We start from the raw sequence: 6,896 nt of genomic DNA, 5'->3' as shown, positions 1-6,896 counted from the left end.
CCAAAGAGGGGCTCACGGCCTCGGGACCGGCCTCTGCATCCCTTGAGGCACCTAGAGGTGGGCAGATGTTCACCAGGACCAGCCCGGTGGCAGCAGATTGAGTCCTGAGCCAGGGCTAATCTGCCGCTTCTGCTGGGCGAAGGACAGGGTCCGACCGCCCTCCCGGCGCGGGCGACGGCCGCCCGGGTGGCGTGTGCGTGGCTGCGACCGGCCAGCCCCTCCGGCCTGATTCCCTGCCGTCCTGTCCTTCAGCAGAAACCTGGAGACCACCATAAATAAACCCTGTATCTTTAAGCAGCTTCGTACAGTACAAGAAAACGCACTCGTTGAATTACAGCTTTTTAATCAAATGCATGTAACCATGTCACTTAAAGTGCTCGCGAAAAGCAAAAAGAAAAAAAACACACACACACACACACACACACAATTGGAAGAGCACGATATTAAAACCAGCTGCTTTTTTACCCCCACCGCAGTTAATAGTTTTTGAATGTTCTGAATGAGAGAGAAAACAGAGCCAAGCTCCACTTTCATGTCCATCTTTCTGATCAGCCCCCGTTAGACGGGGGGGGCGGGCAGCCCTGGCACCGCGGCGAGCGGCGAGGGATGCTCTCCGCACCCAGCCCGCCCTCGCTCCTCGTCTCCCCGCGCCCCCCGGGGCCGCGGGCACCCGCCGGGCCGCGGGGTCCAGCGCAGCCCAGGCGACGCCGTGGGGCCAAGCGGCGCATCCGGCCTCCGCACCAGCGGAGAGGCGAGCGCGGGTGTCCCGAAAAAAGCCATCGGGCCGTGCTGCGCGGCTCAGCATCTCCCCGGGGCGCCCGAGCGGCGCGCACCACCGACCTGCCGCCCAGCGCCCCGCGGCTGGCATCGCCGCACCGCTTCTCGCCCCCAGCCGCGACGCCCGGGACCGTGGCGCTTCTCCTGCTGGTGCCGAGGCGCCGCGCTGCCCCGGCGCCGCTATCCGCCCGGGCCGGTCGTCCTTGGCCGCGCGTGCCGGGACCACCTCGGCGCCGACCTCCGGGCTGGCTCGCCTGGCCGGGGGCTTCCCCGCGCGGCCTGCCAAGCACCTCGAGCTGTGCGGTTCCCCCGCAGCGTGGACCAGCGCTCGTTAAGCGCGAGGCAGAGACCACCAAATATGTCAAAACACACTTAAAATTTATTGTTCCGCACCATACGTTGGAGTCTCTTGAACGGCGGCCAGTGTTTCTGCCTCTCCACGATGGGGCCTATCTGCTGTCGCTGACACTTTGCATATATGTAGAGCCCGTTTTCTTCTCTTTCTGTCTCTTTTTTTTTTTCTTTCTTTAAATGAAAAATACAAACAATTGATGGAAAATGTACATTCGTTCCATATGGGACGGTCGGAGTGTGGAGAGGAGCCAGGAGAGTCATTTTTAGGCAGACTCCTCTCTCCAGCGGATGGCTGGACGGCTTCCCAGAACGGCCCCGCGCGGCCTGGCCTGACTCTCCTGACGGGCCTCAGACGGTCTGTGACGCTCCTGCGCCGGCGGGGGGGACGTGATTCAGCTCCCGCCAGGGCTCAGCCTCTCGGGCGGCGAGCCCGCGAGGGAAGAGAGGTTTCCACCGACACCTCCTCGCCAGCCCAGAAGGCCTGAGCTCAGCCGCGTGGGAGGTGATGGAGAGGTTGGAGACCAGGAGACCAGGATGAAGGGCAGGGGACCTCCTGCTCTGAGCAGGAGGTTGGGTTCGGGGGAGGTCGGGTTGCGTTAGGAGGAGGTCAGGTTGGTTAGGTTGGGTTAGGGAGAGGCTGGGTTTGGTTAGGGGGAGGTTAGGTTGGGTTACAGGGAGGTCAGGTTGGTTAGGTTGGATTAGAAGCAGGTTAGAGGTAGGTTAGGGAGGAGTTAGGCGGTTTAGGGGGAGGTTAGGTTGGTTAGGTTGGGTTAGGGGGAGATTAGGTTGGGCTAAGAGGAGGTTAGGTTGGGTTAAGAGGGGGATCAGGCTGGGTTAGGTGGGTTAGGTTGGTTTAGGTGCGTTGGGGGAGGTTAAGTTGGGTTGGCATAGTTTAGATTGGGTTAAGAGGAGGTTAGATTGGGTTAGGTTCATCAGGTTGGATTAGGGGCAGGTTAGGCTGGGTTAGAGGGAAGTTGGTTTGGGTTAAGAGGGGGATCAGGGTGGGTTAGGTTGGGCTGGGGCAGGTGGGGGGGGTTACGTGGGTTAAGTTGGACTGGGGCAGCTTAGGTTGGGATAGGTTGGTTTCGGTTCAGTTAGGATGGGTTGCAGAGGGTTAAGCTGGGTTGGGAGAGGTCAGGTTGGGTCGGGGGGGGGTCAGGTGGGTCGTGTGGATCAGGGACCCCCAGGGAGTCCTCCCAGCCTGATTTATCCCACGACCCTACGCAGCGCCGGGCGCGCTGCAGCATCGCTGGCTCAGCTGGGGCGAGGGATGCGGAGCGGCATCAGCGGGGCCCAGCTCGGCCGGGCGCCGCTGGCGGCACCGCAGGAGCCGGCGCTCGCGCGCGCTGGGGCGAACAACCCCCAATCCCCCCCCCAACCCCGGCTCATGCCACGAGGACCCTGCGCCCCAAACCGCCTCCCTTACGGCTGCGGGCGCCAGGGCCGGGCGGGGAGCCCGGGCACCCGCTGCGCCTGAGCCTCGCAGCGGTGCAAACGCTGGGGAAAAAAAAAAAAATTAGTTTCAGGCTGCACAGACACTTTTCCAGGGCACATTTAAGGACTCCTCGCTGGCTTATTTTCTTTTTCTTTTGCAAAGCCGGCAATATTTAGGATACAATGGACCCGACTCTTGTGGCAGGGGGCCTCGGCGGAGCGGCGCTGGCGGGAGCGCGCCTGCTGCCCCGGCAGCCCCTCTGCCCCAGCGCCCGCCGAAGCCGCCGCGGCTCGCGGACCCTCCGCTGCCTGGAAAACTGTCCCCAAGGACAGGAGGTCTCCGTTCGCCGTGAATGCGAGCTTTACGGGGGGAAAACCCCTCTCTCTGCAGCTATTTCCCAGGTGACAGGCTGCGAAGCGGAGCGGGGAGGGCAGGAAACGACTCCTGGCTGCAGAGGCGAAGCTGCGGAGCCGAAACCCGCCGGCGGCCCAGGGTCTATCGCAGCCGCCCTCGCGGCCGCGCTCTTCCTCCCCGCCCTCCTCCTCGCCACGCTCTGATCCGGGGCCTTGACGTACAGGAGCCGAACGAGGCGACGTTGCAGGAGCGTCGCCCACCGCACCCCGACGGGGCGTTTCGGGCGGGCAGAGCACCATGAAGAGCGTCTCGCCGGGCTGCGGACCCGCCGCAGGCTCGGGGGACGGACCGGAGCGACCCTCCAGCACCCGTCGGCTTTGTATCTCCTTTCTGTCCTGGTCTGGGCACCTCTGACCAGCGCCGAGGAGGAAATAATGGTTTTCCTGTCCTGCAAGAAGTGTCGAGATTTTAAAGCGTTTCCGTTCCCAAACTGGGCGGCAGAGCAGAAAGTTTGGGAAAGTTTGTGAACTGCCCGACGGAGACAACGTTTCATTCCGACCGGTTGTGAAAGGCTCCGCTAGGCACGCGGTGAAACCTCGCTGTGGATTTTGACCTTTTCCCTTTGTTTAACCTTTAAAAATATAACACAAGCCACATATCTAAAAAGCTTGCCCTGAATAAAAAAAACCTGGAAACTTTTTTTATTTTTCTCCCCAGTGCTCTTTTTTTTTTTCTCGAGTCAGGAAATGTTTTGGAGCCGTTTCCCACAAACAGGTTTGGTTTTGATAAAACTTCATTTTTTTCGGTGGAAAAGCAAAAATCCTGACAAAACCTCCGCAGCAGCTGCCTTGCAACCGCGTGGGTGGAGAGACGGGGAGGAGGTCATCCTTGGCCGAACCGCTGGCACCGCTTTGGGCACCGGCCCCGCGTGCGGCGGGCGCATCCCGCCGCGCGCCACGGTGGGAGGACGGGAACCGGCTGCAAAGCGCCGGCGGCGCCTCTCGGGGCGCCCGGGATCGGCCTCCGGGGTCCAGCCGAGGAACCGGAGGCTCCGGTTCCCCTTTAAGATCCCAGGCGGGATGCCTTCGCTGCGGCTGCGCTTCCCCGGCGAGCGGCGGCGTTTCCGCCCTGCCGGGACGGCTCCGGCTGCTGCGCGAGTCCTGCCACGGCCCCGCCGGCCCCCCGGGCCGCCCCGCTCGCCGCCGGGGCTTTTTCACCCTCGAAGAGCTCCGAGCTGTGTATTCCCTGGGCCGGTCCGGCTGGCACATGCTGTTTTAATATTTGGGTGATGTCATCGAGTGCTCTATAATGCCATAAAAAACCAGAACATCTATAAACCTGACCAATCAACCTCCAGCAGAACACACACACGCACGCGGATACACACACACAGCTGCGCGCACACACACACACACACACACACACACACGTGGACGCACACACAGGGATGCACATGCACACCGATCCATACATCTGGACGCACACACGCGTGGATGCGCTCGCACATGGATAGATGCACATGGATGTGCACACACGAACGCGTGCATGCGTTCTGATACACGTGTGGAGCAAATGCACACGTATATACGTGGAAACCCACACGCACACACAGACACACACATGGATGCATGCACACACAGATGCACAGCGGTGCGCACCCACACGCAGGCGCACACCCCAATATGCAGTGATGCATGCACACAGGCACACGCACAGGGCTATGCACATGCACACCCGTGGCTGCAAAGCCATGCACGCATGCCCAGATGCATGCGCACACAGCCGCAGAGCAGTGCATGTGCACACCCGCGGCTGCACAGCCATGCACACACGCCCAGATGCATGCGCACACAGCCGCAGAGCGGTGCATGTGCACACCCGCGGCTGCACAGCCACGCACACACGCCCAGATGCATGCACACACAGCCACACAGTGATGCACGCGCACACCTGCAGCTGCACAGCCACGCACGCACGCACACACAGATGCATGCACACACAGCCGCAGTGATGCACACGCACACCCGTGGCTGCACAGCCATGCATGCACACTCGCACAGATGCATGCACACAGCCACACAGTGATGCACACGCACACCCGTGGCTGCACAGCAACGCACACACACTCGCACAGATGCATGCGCACCCAGCTGCGGAGCGATGCTCACGCACAGGCGCTCACCCGCGGCTGCCCACCCGCAGCGGGCGCTGGCCAGCCCAGCCACGCTGCCCTCTGCCAGCCCGGCGAGCCAAGGCGATCCCCCCGGCCCCCTCCTCCCGGACCCCGCCGGCATCCCCAGGCCAGCCGGCAGGATGGGGCTGTCAGCTTTTCAATATACCTGTCAAATACCTTCTGCACATTTGGGCAGTAACGACCTGCTAAGAGCCCCGGGCTCCTCCTCCCCGGGAAGAGCCCATCAGGCACCGAGCTTTGGAGAGATTAAGTCATAAAATCGGAAGGGGCTGCGTGGAAACAGCCCCGGCCTGGGCCATAACAGCAGTGAAATCATCCCCAAACTATTCCAGCAAAGTCCATTTCCATTTCCATTTAACACCTGACCACCACTCCGCCGCTGCTCAGCGAAATAAAACGCCCGCGGATCGTTTCCTGCGCTCCAGCGCTGCCATAAATGCGGGGGGGAAGAGGGGGGGTTGCGTTAAAACCGAGGATAGCGGCCCGGCCGTGGGCGCCAGCCTGGCCTCCGGTCCCGCCAAGCCCCCCGGGGCAGGCTGCACCTCGCCGCCGCTCCGCGCGCGGGTTTTTCCCGCGGCCGGGAGCCAGTGCCCGGCGGGGACGAGCGCGGGAACTCTGCCCCGTGCAAAGCTTCGCGGTGCAAAACAGCCGGCGGGGCGGGAGGCGGCGGCGGCGCTGCAGGGCTTTGGCCGGGAATCGGAGTCTGGCCCAGGCTCTTCTCCCTTCTGTTATCTGACCTGAACCTGCACTCTTGTTTTCTTCCTCTCCCGTTTTTCCTTCTTTCTTGTTTCGCTGCCGGCCGTGACCTGGGGTAGGGCTGGCCGGGGAGACGGCAGAGCCGCGCATTGTTCACGGCCTTGATTGCAATTATGCTTTATTATTAAAAAAAACAGAGAGGCCTCGGCGAGGCAGGAGGGTTGGCAGGGCCCTGCCTGCTCTCCCGCGACGGGAAGCGCCGCTTCGCCGCCCGGCCGCGGGGCACCGCGCGGCAGCCGGGCCCAACCGCTCCGATGCAGAGCCACCGTCCTGCGGCTCGCTCAGCTGCTCCGTGAGCCCCCCCGCCGCCCCCCGCCCCGGGAAGGGGCTTCGCAGCCGGGCGCTGCTGCCGGGACCTCGGGGCGCGTGCAGGTCCCCGCCGCGCCGGCGGCCCCGCGGGACGGGGTTCGGCGCCTCCGGCTTTCCCAAGGGAGCGACGCGTTCGTGCCCCGCTCTCCCGCTGCTTCCCGCGGGCGAGGGCAGAAGCGGGGCCGGGGTTTATACTTTAAGCAAGGTCTAAGTGACAAGCAGAGCTGCAGAGTTGTGTTTTGCGGGCGGTTACGGCGCAGGTGCTTCGGGAAAGCCCCCGGCCGGGCTCCAGCGGGGCCACGCCGGAGCCCCGAATCGCTCGACAGCAAGGAACATAGCGGCTTAAAACCGAGCCGACCTTCTCCCCGGCCTCTGAGATCGGGGCGAGCTGGCGTAGCCCGGGGACCAAACCGCGGGGGAAAGGAGGGCATTTCTGCCGCCGAGAAACCGCTGAACGTTTCCCTGTGCTGCGCGGGTGACCTGTCCCCGCGCGGCAGGCGGGAGCGGGACGGCGCACGAGCGCGCTGCTTTTTTCGTCGCAGGAAGTGAGCGCACGCTCGCCTGCAAGGTACCTGGGCAGCCGGGAAACACGCTGGGGCTGCCTTTCCCCGCCGGTCGCCTCCGTGGCGGCCGGCCGCTGGCAGCGGCGCGGGACGGAGCCCGCGCGAGGCTGCTTCCTTTCATAGTCATCTGCAGCGCGCACAGGATGCTTCTCAT

The sequence above is a fragment of the Struthio camelus genome, chromosome 18 (genome assembly GCF_040807025.1).
Source record: "Struthio camelus isolate bStrCam1 chromosome 18, bStrCam1.hap1, whole genome shotgun sequence".
Classification (NCBI taxonomy): Eukaryota; Metazoa; Chordata; class Aves; order Struthioniformes; family Struthionidae; genus Struthio; species Struthio camelus.
Note: the sequence above shows the minus strand (reverse complement) of the source record.